Source organism: Tachypleus tridentatus, chromosome 11 (genome assembly GCF_004210375.1).
Source record: "Tachypleus tridentatus isolate NWPU-2018 chromosome 11, ASM421037v1, whole genome shotgun sequence".
Classification (NCBI taxonomy): domain Eukaryota; kingdom Metazoa; phylum Arthropoda; class Merostomata; order Xiphosura; family Limulidae; genus Tachypleus; species Tachypleus tridentatus.
This window is the reverse complement of record NC_134835.1, coordinates 33,696,750-33,716,816: the sequence shown is the minus strand read 5'-3', so window position 1 is coordinate 33,716,816 and position 20,067 is coordinate 33,696,750. Positions and strand designations below refer to the sequence as shown.

The 20,067-nt window shown below is 28.8% G+C and overlaps 1 protein-coding gene across 3 annotated transcripts in view; it reads left to right on the top strand.

The window, feature by feature from the left end:
* LOC143231893 (uncharacterized) overlaps positions 1-20,067 on the top strand; it is an 84,138-nt gene that overhangs the window by 48,956 nt on the left and 15,115 nt on the right. The window contains exon 1 of one of the 3 annotated variants that reach the window (XM_076466674.1): positions 6,212-6,394. The exons of the other annotated variants lie outside the window; for them this stretch is intronic. The gene's annotated coding sequence lies outside the window, so the exon portion shown is untranslated. Of the gene's footprint in view, positions 1-6,211; positions 6,395-20,067 lie in introns of those variants that run through there. 3 annotated transcript variants of the gene reach the window in all.

Here is a 20,067-nt window from a genome sequence, read left to right as displayed (position 1 = left end):
TGTTCAGTTTTAGTAGTAAAGAAAACATGTAAAATGGACTGTTCAGTTTTAGTAGTAAAGAAAACATGTAAAATGGACTGTTCAGTTTTAGTAGTAAAGAAAACATGTAAAAATGGACTGTTCAGTTTTAGTAGTAAAGAAAACATGTAAAATGGACTGTTCAGTTTTAGTAGTAAAGAAAACATGTAAAATGGACTGTTCAGTTTTAGTAGTAAAGTAAAATGGACTGTTCAGTTTTAGTAAAAGAAAACATGGACTGTGTCAGTTTTAGTAGTAAAGAAAACATGTAAAATGGACTGTTCAGTTTTAGTAGTAAAGAAAACATGTAAAATGGACTGTTCAGTTTTAGTAGTAAAGAAAACATGTAAAAAAACATGGACTTCTCAGTTTTAGTAGTAAAGAAAACATGTAAAAATGGACTGTTCAGTTTTAGTAGTAAAGAAAACATGTAAAAATGGACTGTTCAGTTTTAGTAGTAAAAAAATGGACTGTTCAGTTTTAGTAGTAAAGAAAACATGTAAAATGGACTGTTCAGTTTTAGTAGTAAAGAAAACATGTAAAATGGACTGTTCAGTTTTAGTAGTAAAGAAAACATGTAAAATGGACTGTTCAGTTTTAGTAGTAAAGAAAACATGTAAAAAATGGACTGTTCAGTTTTAGTAGTAAAGAAAACATGTAAAATGGACTGTTCAAAAAGAAAACATGGACTGTTCAGTTTTAGTAGTAAAGAAAACATGTAAAAATGGACTGTTCAGTTTTAGTAGTAAAGAAAACATGTAAAAATGGACTGTTCAGTTTTAGTAGTAAAGAAAACATGTAAAAATGGACTGTTCAGTTTTAGTAGTAAAGAAAACATGTAAAATGGACTGTTCAGTTTTAGTAGTAAAGAAAACATGTAAAATGGACTGTTCAGTTTTAGTAGTAAAGAAAACATTTTAGTAAAAAAACATGGACTGTTCAGTTTTAGTAGTAAAGAAAACATGTAAAATGGACTGTTCAGTTTTAGTAGTAAAGAAAACATGTAAAATGGACTGTTCAGTTTTAGTAGTAAAGAAAACATGTAAAATGGACTGTTCAGTTTTAGTAGTAAAGAAAACATGTAAAAATGGACTGTTCAGTTTTAGTAGTAAAGAAAACATGTAAAAATGGACTGTTCAGTTTTAGTAGTAAAGAAAACATGTAAAATGGACTGGTTTTAGTAGTAAAGAAAACATGTAAAAATGGACTGTTCAGTTTTAGTAGTAAAGAAAACATGTAAAATGGACTGTTCAGTTTTAGTAGTAAAGAAAACATGTAAAATGGACTAGTTTTAGTAAAAGAAAACATGTACTGTTCAGTTTTAGTAGTAAAGAAAACATGTAAAAATGGACTGTTCAGTTTTAGTAGTAAAAAAATGGAAACATGTAAAATGGACTGTTCAGTTTTAGTAGTAAAGAAAACATGTAAAATGGACTGTTCAGTTTTAGTAGTAAAGAAAACATGTAAAAATGGACTGTTCAGTTTTAGTAGTAAAGAAAACATGTAAAAATGGACTGTTCAGTTTTAGTAGTAAACAAAACATGTAAAAATGGACTGTTCAGTTTTAGTAAAAGAAAACATGTAAAAATGGACTGTTCAGTTTTAGTAGAAGAAATACATGTAAAAAATGGACTGTTCAGTTTTAGTAGTAAAGTAAACATGTAAAAATGGACTGTTCAGTTTTAGTAGTAAAGAAAACATGTAAAATGGACTGTTCAGTTTTAGTAGTAAAGAAAACATGTAAAATGGACTGTTCAGTTTTAGTAGTAAAGAAAACATGTAAAATGGACTGTTCAGTTTTAGTAGTAAAGAAATCATGTAAAATGGACTTCTCAGTTTCAGTAGTAAATACAACATGTAAAATGGACTGTTCAGTTTTAGTAGTAAAGAAAACATGTAAAATGGACTGTTCAGTTTTAGTAGTAAAGAAAACATGTAAAATGGACTGTTCAGTTTTAGTAGAAGAAATACATGTAAAAAATGGACTCATCAGTTTTAGTAGTAAAGTAAACATGTAAAAATGGACTGTTCAGTTTTAGTAGTAAAGAAAACATGTAAAATGGACTGTTCAGTTTTAGTAGTAAAGAAAACATGTAAAATGGACTGTTCAGTTTTAGTAGAAAAAAAATGTAAAAAATGGACTGTTCAGTTTTAGTAGTAAAGAAAACATGCAAAAATGGACTGTTCAGTTTTAGTAGTAAGGAAAACATGTAAAATGGACTGTTCAGTTTTAGTAGTAAAAAAAGCATGCAAAAAATGGACTTCTCAGTTTCATTAGTAAATAAAACATGTAAAAATATACTGTTCAGTTTTAGTAGTAAAGAAAACATGTAAAAATGGACTGTTCAGTTTTAGTAGTAAAGAAAACATGTATAAATGGACTGTTCAGTTTTAGTAGTAAAGAAAACATGTAAAAATGGACTGTTCAGTTTTAGTAGTAAAGAAAACATGTAAAAATGGACTGTTCAGTTTTAGTAGAAGAAATACATGTAAAATGGACTGTTCAGTTTTAGTAGTAAAGAAAACATGTAAAAATGGAATGTTCAGTTTTAGTAGTAAAGAAAACATGTAAAAATGGACTGTTCAGTTTTAGTAGTAAAGAAAACATGTACAAATGGACTGTTCAGTTTTAGTAGTAAAGAAAACATGTACAAATGAACTGTTCAGTTTTAGTAGTAAAGAAAACATGTAAAAATGGACTGTTCAGTTTTAGTAGTAAAGAAAACATGTAAAAATGGACTATTCAGTTTTAGTAGTAAAAAAAATGGATTGTTCAGTTTCAGTAGTAAATAAAACATGTAAAAATGTACTGTTCAGTTTTAGTAGAAAAGAAAACATGTAAAAATGTACTGTTCAGTTTCAGTAGTAAAGAAAACATGTAAAAATGGACTGTTCAGTTTTAGTAGAAGAAATACATGTACAAATGGACTGTTCAGTTTTAGTAGTAAAGAAAACATGTAAAAATGGACTGTGCAGTTTTAGTAGTAACCAAAACATGTAAAAATGGACTGTTCAGTTTTAGTAGTAAAGAAAACATGTACAAATGGACTGTTCAGTTTTAGTAGTAAAGAAAACATGTAAAAATGGACTTTTTAGTTTTAATAGTAAAGAAATCATGCAAAAATTGGACTTCTCAGTTTCAGTAGTAAATACAACATGTAAAAATGTACTGTTCAGTTTTAGTAGAAGAAATACATGTAAAAAATGGACTGTTCAGTTTTAGTAGTAAAGTAAACATGTAAAAATGGACTATTCAGTTTTAGTAATAAAGAAAACATGCAAAAAATGGACTGTTCAGTTTTAGTAGTAAAGAAAACATGTTAAAATGGACTGTTCAGTTTTAGTAGAAAAAAACATGTAAAAAATGGACTGTTCAGTTTTAGTAGTAAAGAAAACATGCAAAAAATGGACTGTTCAGTTTTAGTAGTAAGGAAAACATGTAAAATGGACTGTTCAGTTTTAGTAGTAAAGAAAGCATGCAAAAAATGGACTTCTCAGTTTCATTAGTAAATAAAACATGTAAAAATATACTGTTTAGTTTTAGTAGAAGAAATACATGTAAAAATGGACTGTTCAGTTTTAGTACTAAAGAAAACATGTAAAAATGGACTGTTTAGTTTTAGTAGTAAAGAAAACATGTAAAAATGGACTGTTCAGTTTTAGTAGTGACCAAAAACGTTATCGACCCACCTTTTACAGGATATTCGAAAGATGATTAAGTCGCTACAAAGCAATACTGCTCACTAATTACTCTAATGTCAATGTAACAAATTCGGCCAGTAGAGGAAATCAAACTTATAAAACTTAACATTAGAACTTGAGAGTTTCTACAACTAGAAGATTTGTTGCCAACTCCCTATTTTTTTTTTTTTTTTACAGAATTTACAGTGTATTATATAAGTTACCATCTTGGTAACAAACAAAAATCAATAAACGTCACACAAATTTCAAACTTTTCTTTTTACAATAATTATAACAATAATAATACTAGTTTTTCTACAATAATTATAACAATAATAATACTAGAGTTTCTACAATAATAATACCAGTTTTTCTACAATAATTATAACAATAATAATACTAATTTTTCTACAATAATTATAACAATAATAATACCAGTTTTTCTACAATAATTATAAAAATAATAATACCAGTTTTTCTACAATAATTATAACAATAATAATACCAGTTTTTCTACAATAATTATAACAATAATAATACCAGTTTTTCTACAATAATTATAACAATAATAATACTAGATTTTTTACAATAATTATAACAATAATAATACTAGGTTTTCTACAATAATTATAACAATAATAATACTAGTTTTTCTACAATAATTATAACAATAATAATACTAGTTTTTCTACAATAATTATAACAATAATAATACTAGTTTTTCTACAATAATTATAACAATAATAATACCAGTTTTTCTACAATAATTACAACAATAATAATACTAGTTTTTTCTACAATAATTATAACAATAATAATACTAGTTTTTCTACAATAATAATACCAGATTTTCTACAATAATTATAACAATAATAATACTAGTTTTTCTACAATAATTATAACAATAATAATTCTAGTTTTTCTACAATAATTATAACAATAATAATACTAGTTTTCTACAATAATTATAACAATAATAATACTAGTTTTTCTACAATAATTATAACAATAATAATACTAGTTTTTCTACAATAATTATAACAATAATAATACTAGTTTTTCTACAATAATTATAACAATAATAATACTAGTTTTTCTACAATAATTATAACAATAATAATACTAGTTTTTCTACAATAATTATAACAATAATAATACCAGTTTTTCTACAATAATTATAACAATAATACTACTAGTTTTTCTACCATAATTATAACAATAATAATACTAATTTTTCTACGACAATTATAACAATAATAATACCAGTTTTTCTACAATAATTATAACAATAATAATACCAGTTTTTCTACAATAATTATAACAATAATAATACTAGTTTTTCTACAATAATTATAACAATAATAATACTAGTTTTTCTACAATAATTATAACAATAATAATACTAGCTTTTCTACAATAATTATAACAATAATAATACTAGTTTTTCTACAATAATTATAACAATAATAATACCAGTTTTTCTACGATAAATATAACAATAATAATACCAGTTTTTCTACAATAATTATAACAATAATAATACCAGTTTTTCTACAATAATTATAACAATAATAATACTAGTTTTCTACAATAATTATAACAATAATAATACTAGTTTTTCTACAATAATTATAACAATAATAATACCAGTTTTTCTACAATAATTATAACAATAATAATACTAGTTTTTCTACAATAATTATAACAATAATAATACCAGTTTTTCTACAATAATTATAACAATAATAATACCAGTTTTTCTACAATAATTATAACAATAATAATACTAGTTTTTCTACAATAATTATAACAATAATAATACCAGTTTTTCTACAATAATTATAACAATAATAATACTAGTTTTTCTACAATAATTATAACAATAATAATACTAGATTTTTTACAATAATTATAACAATAATAATACTAGGTTTTCTACAATAATTATAACAATAATAATACTAGTTTTTCTACAATAATTATAACAATAATAATACTAGTTTTTCTACAATAATTATGACAATAATAATACTAGTTTTTCTACAATAATTATAACAATAATAATACTAGTTTTTCTACAATAATTATAACAATAATAATACTAGTTTTTCTAGAATAATTATAACAATAATAATACTAGGTTTTCTACAACTTACAATTTTGTTACGTACTTAGTAACAAACACAAAATAAATAAATCACAGAATTTTCAACGTAACTTTTCCAGTATATCAGTAATAATACATTTAATACCATTCACTGCTCCCGCATTTAATAATAAACTATTAAATTCCCAATTTAAATAACTTTTAAGAAAATATTTCTTTCTTATATATTCATAATTTTTACAACATAAAATTATGTGATCTTGCGTTCCTACCTTTCCACAGGGACCTAAATTAGATTTTCCATAAAATATTGATTGATATTCTGGAAAAACCCCATGACTTGTTAAAATTTGATTTATATAAAAATCTGCTTTACATCTTTTAAAATTTACTTTATTAAAATATTTATAGGTGAATCTACCAACAGAAGCATCATCCCATCTCTGTTTCCAGTTACTTAATAATTCTTTATTTAATTTTGTTTTTACTATAACCAAATTTAGCGTTAATTTCCATTCTCCCTGTGGCTTCCTTAGATCTACTGTTTCATTATAATTGATCTCACTGTGGGTTTTGACCCAAATAAAGGTAATACTAAGTTTGTTATAAATGATATGTTCTTTAATTTTATTAACTAAATAATTATTATTTTTACTTTATTTAAGTGCCATTAATGATGACCTTGAATCAGAATATATCGCTGCTTCATTAATGTTATTTTTGACCACGAAATCAATAGTCTTAAATATTACAAACAATTCAACCATAAATACTGTTGTATTATCATTCAATCTAAACAGACTTTCCTTTTTAATTTCATCATTGTAAATATATATATAAGCACATCCAACTTTATTATTACTTTTTGAGCCGTCTGTATAAAATTTATTACTAAATTGTTTTAAGTCATCATAGTACCGGTTAAAACTATGGTTGATCCAAGGAACGAAATTTAGCTCCGTTAGAATTTCAATATTTTCTACTTCAGTTGCTTCCTCTTCTATTTTAATATTTTGATTAAGAAAAAAACAATGTATATAGTTTAACACCAACTTCTAGTTTTGTATCTAACAGTGGAATACCCGTTAATGTAAGTGTTAAACTAGCTACAGTTTTGTAAGTTTTTGCGATGGGTAACATTGCTATCCTTTGAACTTGTAAGACTTTACTTTTAATTCTTTCTGTATTTTCAAACCAAATTTCATATCCATATGTTATTATTTTTTTATACTTAATATATAAATATATTTCATAATATTTGGTTTCAAACCCCAAGTGGCTCTTGAAATCCTCTTTAATTTTTGGATGGCATGAACTATTTTACTTTTAACAAAATTTAGATGCGATAACCAGTTTAATTTCATGTTAATTAGAATACCTAGGTATTTCAACTCTTTAGTAAATTTAAATCTTTTATTACTAATAGTAATTGTAGGAAAATGCGTGATGTTTTTACCTTTATAAATTAAAATAAAATTTGATTTATCTATATTAAGTTCTAATTTATTTTCTAAACTCCAGTTGTTAACCTTATTTAATATATCCTCAGACAAAGACGTAAACTGGTATGAAGCTTTTGCTCTCATTAATATAATGGTGTCATCAGCAAATGCTTGTATATTTGCATTGTTTGTACTCTTTAATTTTAACATCCCATCAATATATAGATTCCACAGTATAGGACCCAAACTAGATTCTTGTGGAATCCCTTTATTATATTTCTTAGTTATGTAGCTTCTCTATTTTGAATGAAATCAATAATTACTTTTTTCAACTTCAAGGGTATTTTTAGATTATTCAAATGTTTTATTAAAATCATGTTATCCACCGAGTTAAAAGCATTTTTAAAATCCAAGGAAATTAATAATGTAATGCACTTATTGTTTATACTTTCATAAACATAATCTTTAACTTCCTGTAATGCATGGATAGTAGATCTCTTATTCCTAAAACCATATTGTACATCATCAATTAATTTATATTTCTCTATAAAATAATTCAATCTATATTTCACAATTTTATCGAATATTTTACCCCAAATGGGCAAAAGACATATTGGTCTATAACTGCTTGGGATCATTTTATCCTTTTTATGGATGAGAGTCACCTTAGCCTTTTTCCAAACTAACGGAAAAATACCATTATTATAATAAAATTTTAATATTTTGATAAACCAATTTTTATTAGCAAAATATATTTCTTTGATTATAGGCAATTTTAAATTATCATATCCAGGAGCTTTATTATCCTCCATCTCCCCATGACTTTATTAATTTCATACTCTGTAATATTATCTTCATTTATATTCACATCAATATCATTATTATTCTGTATTTTATCACAAAAACCTATTCCAGAGACCACTTGATCATAATTCACCCATGGAAAGTGATAATCACGTATAGCTTCATTTCTAGTTTTAATGATATTCCCATCTTTATCTTTCATTTCATTAATTTGTAAATATTTCCTCTTTTTATCCATGATAGTTTTGTATAGAATACCAAAAATATTATTGTTAGTAATACTTGTAATATAATTTCTTAAAGCTTCTTTTTTAGTGAAAATAATTGATCTTTTATATTTTGCTTGTTGTTTCCTATATTCCAATTTATAATAATGTCTTAAATTAACGTCTTAAGTCTTTTGAAATCTTCTCCTTAAAACTCTCACTTTACTCCTGAAGATCATTAGCTTGGTATTCCACCAGTAAGCTTGTTTGTATCCAAAATTATTTATCTTATTCTTATTCCTTAAATTGTTTAAAGAAATTTCTTTAACTTTATTTGTAATTTTTATTAAACAATTTTCAATATTTTTATTTGTGGAGTATCTCATCTTTAATCTCATTTATATATTCTCTTATTTCTACTTTCAAGTCCAACCAATTAAGTCTCTTTATATTTATAATTTCATTATTAATTTCTATGTTAAAATTTGAAAATTTCAGTTTTATCGTATTATGATCACTATTAGTGATTTGATCTGTAACTTCAAAATGAATATCAATTTCGTTATTATACTTTATCATTGCCAAGTCAATCCAACTTTCCCCTCTAATTGAGGAGAAAGTTGGTATCGAGTCCGAATTATTAAGTAATATAATTTCATTTAAATCCATAAAGTTAGTAACTGAAAACCCCTATCATCAAGTGGCCTCTGGTACCAAGCTTCTGAATTAGCATTGAAATCACCTAAGATTAAAATAATTTCATTATTATAATTCCTGATAAAATTTTGTAACATATTAAGGTTATCATCAATAACTCCAGACGGGGAGCAGTAAATACTAATCACAATCATAACAAAATTAACAAAAAGTAATTCTAACACCAACTAAATTCTTTGTACAACATAAAACATAATAATTAATGCTTTTATTATTAATGATAATTCCTGCCTTAGGGACATCACAACAAAAAACAATACTTTCAGAGAAATGAGTTATATTTTCCTCAAATTAATACGGTTCATTTATGGAAATAATATCCATATTTCTTTATAGGATATCTTGGTTTAACTGCAGATTGGCTGCTCGGGCCACTGCCATATTAATATGAGTCACACACAAAAAAAAAATTTATAACACTAGCCATAATCAGTACGGGAAATTAATCGATCCATTTCTTTAAGATAAATCCTACATTCAAGATTCTTACAAGAATGATTCACATCAAATTACGTATTAAATTTCTTATTATGATTATAATAATTTGTACAAAATATTTATTTTCACAATATTTATATTAATGCTTCTCTCACATTCTAGACAGGTAATAATATTTTTACAATATTTAGCAAAATGTCCAAATTTTCCATAATTATAACAAATTGTGGGTCTTACGTATTCTTTTCATCCATATCTTCCCCAATTTAGTTTAAGTTTATTAACTTCTAACACGTTTTTTATATTTATGCGGTTCAATTGTAACAATATAATTGAAACCTCGGAATGTTTTAAATTTCTTATTAACAATAATTACATCATTTTCTTCAAATATTTCTGAATTTTGTTCCTTAATATTAATACCAAATTCTTGATCACTCATGTAGTCCTCTACATTATAAATAATAATTTGTGGATGTCTCTTTTTAGGTATTTTTACATCAAAGTTTTCTTCCAAGTCTTTTACTTTTAGTAGTGCATCTTTAAGTAAATGAATCTCTTCTTTCTTTTCTACTTCCACCAAGATGCCACCTTTAGCTATAGTTCTTACTGTAGTTACACCTATCTCCAATTCTTTGGGTTTAACCAAACTTTGTATTTTTCAGTTAATTTCCTCAGATGTCATACTCTTTCTGGGTATGATGGTGAATACGTTTCTTTCCCTACTTTTACTTTCTCTGCTTCTTGTTCTTATCATTTTCCCTTCACTCTGTGGTTTTACATTCATCTCTGTAACTTCTGCAAAAGTAGGCATTCTCTTCTATTCTTTGTAATGTCTATATTTTTCTTCAGTTCCGAATTTTCCCCAAGAAGAGGAGAAATCACATTTTGCTGCATAATAACGACTCTCACTATGTCCGTCATTTTCTTTTTCAATGTCTTAAAAGTGTCTTTTTTCCATCTTTTCAGTAATCATTGTTTCTACGAATTCATCTTGATTTTTAAGAACCCGTTCTAATAGTTCGCTAATATCTGAAAGATAGCTAATCTCCTTCTGTTCCAAGATGTCCTCTCCTTTTCCTGTTTCAATATCATCTGTTTTGTGTTCTTCCTTTTCGTCCTCTGCCTTCATCTCGCTACTTTCTTCCTCCCTTTTCTTCGTTTTTATCTTCTTTACCTTCTTCATCCCTTCCTTACTAGTGATAGCTTTTACACTATCACCCATCATTCTTCTATTGCAATCTACTCTATAAACACTCCTTTAGCCGTCTATTAGTATTTTAAACGTTTCCCAGCCAGGACCAACGAGGAGGTAGGAGTACTGCCAGGAATTTCTGTAAATCAACAATTTGTATAAACAGGATAGACTCTGGGCAATTGTCCTGTTTAAATAAAGACGTAATGCTTCCACTAATCTTTACTAACCCTGGCTCCTGGCCAGTTTTAGTAGTAAAGAAGACACACACAAAAAATATTATCGATGTGTATTTCTTGGTTCTTCAATGGGTTTTTTGAAGTTCATGTTTTATTCAGGAAAACTGTAGAAGTAGCATGTTACATAACAAAATAACAATGTATGAATAATACAAAGTAGCATGTTACATAACTTAACAAAATAACATTGTATGAATAATACAAAGTAGCATGTTACATAACTTAACAAAATAACATTGTATGAATAATACAAAGTAACATGTTACATAACTTAACAAAATAACAATGTATAAATAATACAAAGTAGCATGTTACATAACTTAACAAAATAACAATGTATGAATAATACAAAGTAGCATGTTACATAACTTAACAAAATAACAATGTATAAATATTACAAAGTAGCATGTCACATAACTTAACAAAATAACAATGTATGAATATTACAAAGTAGCATGTTACATAACTTAACAAAATAACAATGTATAAATAATACAAAGTAGCATGTTACATAACTTAACAAAATAACAATGTATAAATATTACAAAGTAGCATGTTACATAACTTAACAAAATAACAATGTATGAATAATACAAAGTAGCATGTTACATAACTTAACAAAATAACAATGTATGAATAATACAGAGTAGCATGTTACATAACTTAACAAAATAACAATGTATAAATAATACAAAGTAGCATGTTACATAACTTAACAAAATAATAATGTATGAATAACACATCGTCATAAAGATCAAATATGTTCTTTGGAGTCTTTCAGTCCCATTGGCTTTGCAGTGTGTACACTTAACAGTAAAGTATATTTTAGTTATTTGTTGATAGGTTGTTTAGGCAGAGTATTCATGATGAAAGTTTGTAGAATGGACGGCAAATGCCTGTTCTGGAGACGCGAGTGTAGTGGACGACGTGTGACCTGAAGACAAAAGGCGGAAGACCATCGAAACGTCGTCCTCTACACTCGTGTTTCCACAACAGTTGCCGTCCATTATAAAATGTTTCAACATATATCTTAGTTATTTGGATAATATTGCAATAACAAAAGCAATCATAAACTTGTAATATTCACCTGCGTATATTATACTGAGACTCATGAAGCCTGTAAGATTATAAATTGCTACGTTTGCACATTTGAAAACTGAAACGTAGCTGTAAATTATTTTTGAAACACTTTAGACGGTCAATGACCTGGTGACAAACCTGTCGAGCTCCGTTTCAATGAGCCACGGTTGTAGACACGAAAGTTTTATACGGTCATCATAAGCAATTTTCTTTTTAGTTTAGGTTAAAAGTATTGTAACTTAGAATCTATGTCACTTTAATTAATTTATCATAAAACGAAGTGGTTAAAAATTTCGGACGAATACGAGCCTTTTATCTGGTCACTTGATTAATATTATCTTTATTCCTCAAAAATTTTACTTAGACATTCAAACACACAAATGAGAAAGAAAGAAGGGAAAAATAAAAACTGTACCAGATTTATAAAAACTATACATTTCAATACGTTTTGCAGTCATTTGTTTGTTAACAAACCTGTTAAAAGATCAAGTTACCATCGCGGTAAACACTGTGTACAGGTTTGAAGGTTCGAGTGTGGAAAGCAACACAGATTTAAAACAAACTTATGACCAGGAAGACTGGTTGTCATCTAATGAAATTCCGAATACTTAATACTAACCGCAGCACGGATGTTTTGCTTCTTGAATCGCGAAGTTAATGGGTGACATGAACAATCATAGGCGCATAGAAGACATTCTTAGCGAACTAAGCTGGACTTATTGCATCATGGCTGTTGTCATTTAAATAATGTTCAGGTATTCCAATAGTTGAAGCTTGATTGGAAAAGTGTTCATTTTACTGGAGATATTCGTAGTTTTCTTTTCAACATCGGGTTCGGCACCATCTCTGTTGATTTCTATGTTATGGCTTCCGTTTTAAAACGACAACAACTTACTCTAGAAGTTTTCATTCTAACAAACATTCAGTATTCTTCATTTCTTTGGTTCTCTCTCCGAGGGTCGCGAGTTCGAATCCCCGTCACACCAAACATGCTCGCCCTTTCAGCCGTGGGGGCGTTATAAAGTGACGGTCAATCCCTCTATTCGTTGGTAAAAGAGTAGCCCAAGAGTTGGCGGTGGGTGGTGATGACTAGCTGCCTTCCCTCTAGTCTTACACTGTTAACTTAGGGACGGCTAGCGCAGATAGCCCTCGTGTAGCTTTGCGCGAAATTCAAACCAAATCATTCATTTGATTAAGTTCTCTATACACTTCAAACGTTTGTAACATTTCAGAGCTTTATGTGGCAGTAAAACGAGTAACAAAGATGGAAGTACAGTTATGTATAAAACTCACTAACCTTCATGCTGGTTCTCACTAACCTTCATGCTGGTTCTAACTCCAGCTCTTAGGAATTCCAAAGTTTTTATTTTCGAGTAAATTCGCTATAGGGGAAGAATTTAAGGTTGTTTTGAAAGATAGATGAACGTGTATACAGCTGCAGCTGTTTTAACGTTGTATAAAACCAACACAAGTTTCTCCAGTGAATTAGCTGATCCTAAGGTATTGCAATTTAGGCTCTGATGGAAAAAAGTCCAGTTTTCGAAAACACCCCGATTATAGGGTCTATTTTGTGATTTCTGTTACAAGGGTGTATTTTGTGATGTCAGTTACAAGGGTGTATTTTGTAATGCAAGTTACAAGGGTGTATTTTGTGATGTTAGTTACAAGGGTGTATTTTGTGATGCAAGTTACAAGGGTGTATTTTGTGATGTTAGTTACAAGGGTGTATTTTGTGATGTTAGTTACAAGGGTGTATTTTGTGATGTCAGTTACAAGGGTGTATTTTGTAATGCAAGTTACAAGGGTGTATTTTGTGATGTTAGTTACAAGGGTGTATTTTGTGATGCCAGTTACAAGGGTGTATTTTGTGATGTTAGTTACAAGGGTGTATTTTGTGATGTCAGTTACAAGGGTGTATTTTGTAATGCAAGTTACAAGGGTGTATTTTGTGATGTTAGTTACAAGGGTGTATTTTGTGATGCCAGTTACAGGTAATCATTGTCCTTACCTAATTAGTAAGTTTTAACAACCTTTAAATAAATTAGGAACACAACCATACTGCTGATGGAAATAATCAAGTTAGCTATTACAGTTTATGTTGCTACAAATATACTTTGCATGTGACATATCACCGTTTAAGGAGAGAGCTGAGAATATAGTTTACTATAAGTCCCTTAACGTATCATATATATAAATGTCTACATCAATTTTTATGTCAAAGTATGCTTTTGGAAATAAACTGTTCAAGTCACAAGCTCTAACAAATACTTTTGCTTTAGAACTTCGTGTAAAGCTCCACCAAAGCTGTGTATCAAATTTTCATTTGTGTCAAGATGTGAGGCAGCTAGTCAACGACATACAACATCCATCATCAATTCTTGGGTAGACATCTTTGATCAAATGTTAGTATTTGAGCGTCAATCGTGAAAGACATCTGGGAAAGCGTTTTGGTGGCAATCACTTGTTAATCATGAACCTTCGGATTTGCAAACTGGGCACTCTAAATAACTAACCCAAGCATTCCCGTTTTTGGTATTTATGGCTCTAATTTCATCAAAGTATTTATATGTAAAAGACTGTTATATTTTATAAATTAAATACTCTAGAAGATAGTGTATTTTGACTGTAGTTTTCTATTTTATGACCATTTGATTATCACCGATTTAATTAACTAGTGTTAAGCATCCTTTTAGGATGGATTAATTAATTATCAACATGATTAGATATATAGTGTATGAGTCATGGCTGCTTAGCAACACATCCTCAGCTTTGTGACACAATCATCCATCACGGCCGCCAAGCATTGCGTCCCTATTAACAACTTTTAGAGCCATGCTCCCGTCATCTTTGACGACATCAATCCCTCTCATCTTCCCCTGAGAGAGCCAACCAACGTGAAGCAGCATTCTATGAATGCTAAAGTGTGACCCTAACTATTGTCTGTATTTCGGCTGTAGTTGTTTAGTTTAGGTAGTGCCTTTTGGTCTTTGGTTTCATTTAAACAACAGACACAACATTAGCCTTCCATTAGTTTTTTATGGTAGCGCCTACCCGCTTTTATTGTTGTTTTTAAACTTCAAACATGAACACCATTGGCGTTATGACAGTTTTATAAAACAGGAGAATATGCGATAAACAACTGTGTGTAATCACAATTTGGGAAAAGTAGAGAAACCAAACTCATTTTCAATATTTTAAAGTCTTTCTGTCGCATCAGTATATATCAGTCTCCAATATTAACACGTGCTTAAAATATTAACGATTTTCCTTTCATGTGCTTATCGCCCTTAGAGTTAGTGTAATCTTTACATGCGTTCATGTTTCATGAGCACATGTGGTATCCATGTTCTTCGGTGAAAGAAACACTTTGTTACAAACTGGCTGTGGGTATCTATTAAAGAAGCAAAACACGTACAAAGTCTAACGTTCCCCTTCGTTTTTTCTCTTGTTATTAAACTTCTAACGACCTCGTTAGATGCCACTTGCATACCCCGCTTTGTGTAAGACAGTAACTGGCTCGTCCAACTCATTAAGTACTTGTGTACTTTAAATTCAAAGCGAAATGTCTTTAGGAAAAGTAGAAATGTATCAGAGGGTTTTTTATCAGTCCCCCGCTTGTACAGAAGTGAGAGGTAAGTCTACGGACTTACAACGCTAAAATCAGGGGTTCGATTCCCCTCAGTGGACTCAGCAGATAGCCCGATGTGGCTTTACTATAAAAAAAACACGCGCTTTTTTATCTCTTCATGTACACCGTTGGACAGTTTACTTTCTGTACCAAAAATTAGTGTTAGCAAAATAGTCAATGCTGGGTGATGAATTATTGACACGCGCACACGTACTTACACATGGATCATCTAAAGGCAGATTATATTTTTGTCACGATTGCTGTCTCCCTGGTTGTTGCGGCACCGAAAGTACTTCACATAACCTTCACCACCATCGAGACCATTCCAAGGGCATGACCTTTAACTGGATTAGAGCAGCCTGTTGTTAGAAATATTGAAAGATCACATACATCTGTTGAAACATTACTCTGGTTATAGGAATAACCTTTGTTGCTTTCTTCAAACTATTTTTAGTGGCTTATAATAACATAAAAATAGAATAACGCGAAGTGCAAAGTCTATTCTGGGTTTATGGAGTTTCACATATGAAGAATATTTAATAATGAGATAATCTCGAGGGTATGACTTTTAAATGGATCAGCGCAGTCTATTGTTGGAAACGTTCAAAATCGCCCATTTGAGGAAGCTGTAGTTATAGAAACAATGTGGTCATTTTCAAACTGTGCTAAATGGCTTATAATAACACAGAAATAGAACAACATGAATTACAATATCTATTGTGCGATTAAAGCAGTATAGACAGGGGTTTCATATATAAAGATATGTAATAAATATTGTATATATATATATATATAATATATAACATGAACATTGCTAAATGTACTCCAAACGTTATTGTCCACAGATGGCTTTTCCCACATGACTCTACTAAACACCCTCTATTTTTTGTTTTCTATTAGTATAACTTTGTTATTTGTTACAATGTTTTCTAAATATGCGAGGAACTAGTGGTAGAAATGTTTGGTTATTATAAACTTTGGTTCAAACTGGGATCTATCCAGTCAGAGAATGAAAAAACATTAGTGATTAAGTACTACTTAGTAACATTGGATAGCTACTTTATAATCAAGTTTCAGGTGCTTGTTATCAAAATTGACAAATAGATTCATCCTTCTAAGTAAATGTGACTTTGTTTGTTGTTGTTTCCTTTGTGCACCCTGGCGGTAGCTTTTCGAACGAATGAAATAATTTATCTTGTAAACTTTCGGAGCAGCTTACACACTACTCTTTAAGCCTATAGAGTTGTTTGAAAATACCATTATTTATCTTCATACAATTTTCTATCGGCTTACTTTGTTTTCTCTCGAACATCATGACGTTTATTTATTTGTTTTAGAGCAAAGCCTCATTGGACTATCTGTTGTGTCCGTTGGAAGGAATCGAGCCCTGAATCACGATATACTATGTAACTACAGTTTTGTATTACAACAGTGTGTGTTTTGTACCAACCCTAAATTCTGTCTTAACAAATGATCCTTTGATCATTTTGCCTCCTGCTTAACCACTTCAACAAATCTTACGGAAATGATTTTGATTAAAGAATTATACTTAGCTATTACATTAAAGAGGGCGTATTTTACTGCCAAATGATCTGATAGAGTGATTTTGGCATATTAATACAATTAAAACATAATATACAGTAACAAAATACATCAATCCGTCTTTAAACGTTTATTTAAGTATTAGGACTAAACTAAGGGCATTCTTCTAATGGCAAAGTCGCATCTTTGAAATAATTTTACCATTTTTAAAATAACAAAAAACGAAGTCTTCCGACTCCTTTGTTTGTAAACTTACTGGCGCGCCACCTGTGGTTCACGAAATAATATGATTCAAAACGTGGTCGCTCTTCCACGTGACAGAATTTAAACAAACGTATTGAAGAACGCTGTTAAACTTTAACATTATTGTCACTTCTGAGGTTAATTCATTCTCCAACCACAATTTTGAAATGGTAATTTAACTTTCAACATCTGTAGCAGTTAATTAAAAAAAATGTGATAGAAAGAGCCAGTGAAGGAATATATTAATCTTATGTACATTAAATACGAAACTGAAATGGTAATTTAACTTTCAACATCTGTAGCAGTTAATTAAAAAACTGTGATAGAAAGAGCCAGTGAAGGAATACATTAATCTTATGTACATTAAATACGAAACGCTAATTAATTATCTACTATATTTACAGAAAGCTTTTAGGATGGTTTCTTGAAGTCACAACAAGAATGAGTTAAAAAAGGAATATTGATAAAATATATATTTTTCTTTTAATATTAATAAATTATCTTAATTATTTTATAGCTTTAATACTTCATTGTGCTACCTTTTGGAACTATTTATTAATAAACTAACGATATCCAAGTACAGTGCATGCTGACAACTAATGGAATTTCTAATGTTTCTTTAGAAAAAACACACGAAGGAAATAGACGTGACGTCACTCATCACACAAATTCGAAAAATCAGAAAGCGACGCAGTGAAAAAGGATTAGCAGTATATATATAAATTTAAGTTCTATGTTTGTATGATTGAAAACTACTTTCAAAGTATTATTTATTTCGTTTCGTCCGTTAAAAACAACCTTAGTTCGTTCAAATATATTGTTTGTCCATTAAAGTACAATAATTGTCCGTTAAAATACATATTCAGTTCATTAAAATACAATAATTGTCCGTTAAAATACAATCTTTAGTCAGTTAAAATATAGTTTTTCATTAAAGTACAGTAACTGTACGTTAAAATACAATTTTAGTTCGTTAAAATATATTGTTTATTCATTAAAATACAATAATTATCCGTTAAAATACAATATTTAGTTTGTTAAAATATATTGTTTGTTCATTAAAATACAATCTTAGCTTGTTAAAATGTATTGCTTGTTCATTAAAATACAATAATCATCTGTTAAAATATAATCTTAGTTTGTTAAAATATATTGTTTGTCCATTAAAATACAACACTTTTTGTTAAATCACAATCTTAGTTTGCTTAAATATAATGGCTGTTCATTAAAATAAATCTTTGATTGCTGAAATATAATTCCTGTCCGTTAAAATACAAAATATTGTATCTTACAATAATTATCCGTTAAAATACAAAATATTGTATCTTACATTGTTCACAATCTCAGAGTTTGAAAGCTGTGTTAGGAAAACATAGTGAAGAAAATTAACATTCAATGGTTAAAAGATAAGTGTAGGGAAGCAATGAATACAAGGATAAAAAGTGTAGGGAAGCAATGAATACAAGGATAATAAGTGTAGGGAAGCAATGAATACAAGGATAATAAGTGTAGGGAAGCAATAAATACAAGGATAATAAGTGTAGGGAAGCAATGAATACAAGGATAATAAGTGTAGGAGCAATGAATACAAGATAATAAGTGTAGGGAAGCAATAAATACAAGGATAATAAGTGTAGGAGCAATAAATACAAGGATAATAAGTGTAGGGAAGCAATAAATACAAGGATAATAAGTGTAGGGAAGCAATAAATACAAGGATAATAAGTGTAGGGAAGCAATGAATACAAGGATAATAAGTGTAGGGAAGCAATGAATACAAGGATAATAAGTGTAGGGAAGCAATAAATACAAGGATAATAAGTGTAGGGAAGCAATAAATACAAGGATAATAAGTGTAGGGAAGCAATAAATACAAGGATAATAAGTGTAGGGAAGCAATGAATACAAGGATAATAAGTGTAGGGAAGCAATGAATACAAGGATAATAAGTGTAGGGAAGCAATGAATACAAGGATAAGATGTAAAAGTTCTCGTGTATCAGAAGAATAGCATGTATCGTTCACGCACGTGCTTATAGATCTCAGCATTTTTTTTTTTCAATCTCGTGAGAACAACGGTTTGCTTTACATAATTTATTATAGGGAATTGACAAATACTTAAATATACTTTTAAAACTGTCTTTAGATAAGGATTTTATTAGTATCCATATTTGTAAACACATATACGTTGTTTTTTAAATTCGCGCAAAGCTATACTTCTAATAATTCTGCAACTGCTTGTTCAATTTGTCAGTCAGTCTCTGCTAACCTATTGACCCCAACATCATGGTTCTGATACGTTTCACTGCCTTTTTGAATCTGTTTATGCACTGTTAAATGTTTGTTTTTGAATTTCGCGCAAAGCTACTCGAGGGCTATCTGCGCTAGCTGTCCTTAATTTAGCAGTGAAAGACTAGATTAAAATGTGTTGTAATGAATGTATTAAATGTATTGTAGTGAATGTATTAAATGTGTTGTAGTGAATGTATTAAATGTGTTGTAGTGAATGTATTAAATGTGTTGTAGTGAATGTATTAAATGTATTGTAGTGAATGTATTAAATGTGTTGTAGTGAATGTATTAAATGTATTGTAGTGAATGTATTAAATGTGTTGCAGTGAATGTATTAAATGTGTTGTAGTGAATGTATTAAATGTATTGTAGTGAATGTATTAAATGTATTGTAGTGAATGTATTAAACATATTGTAGTGAATGTTTTAAATGTGT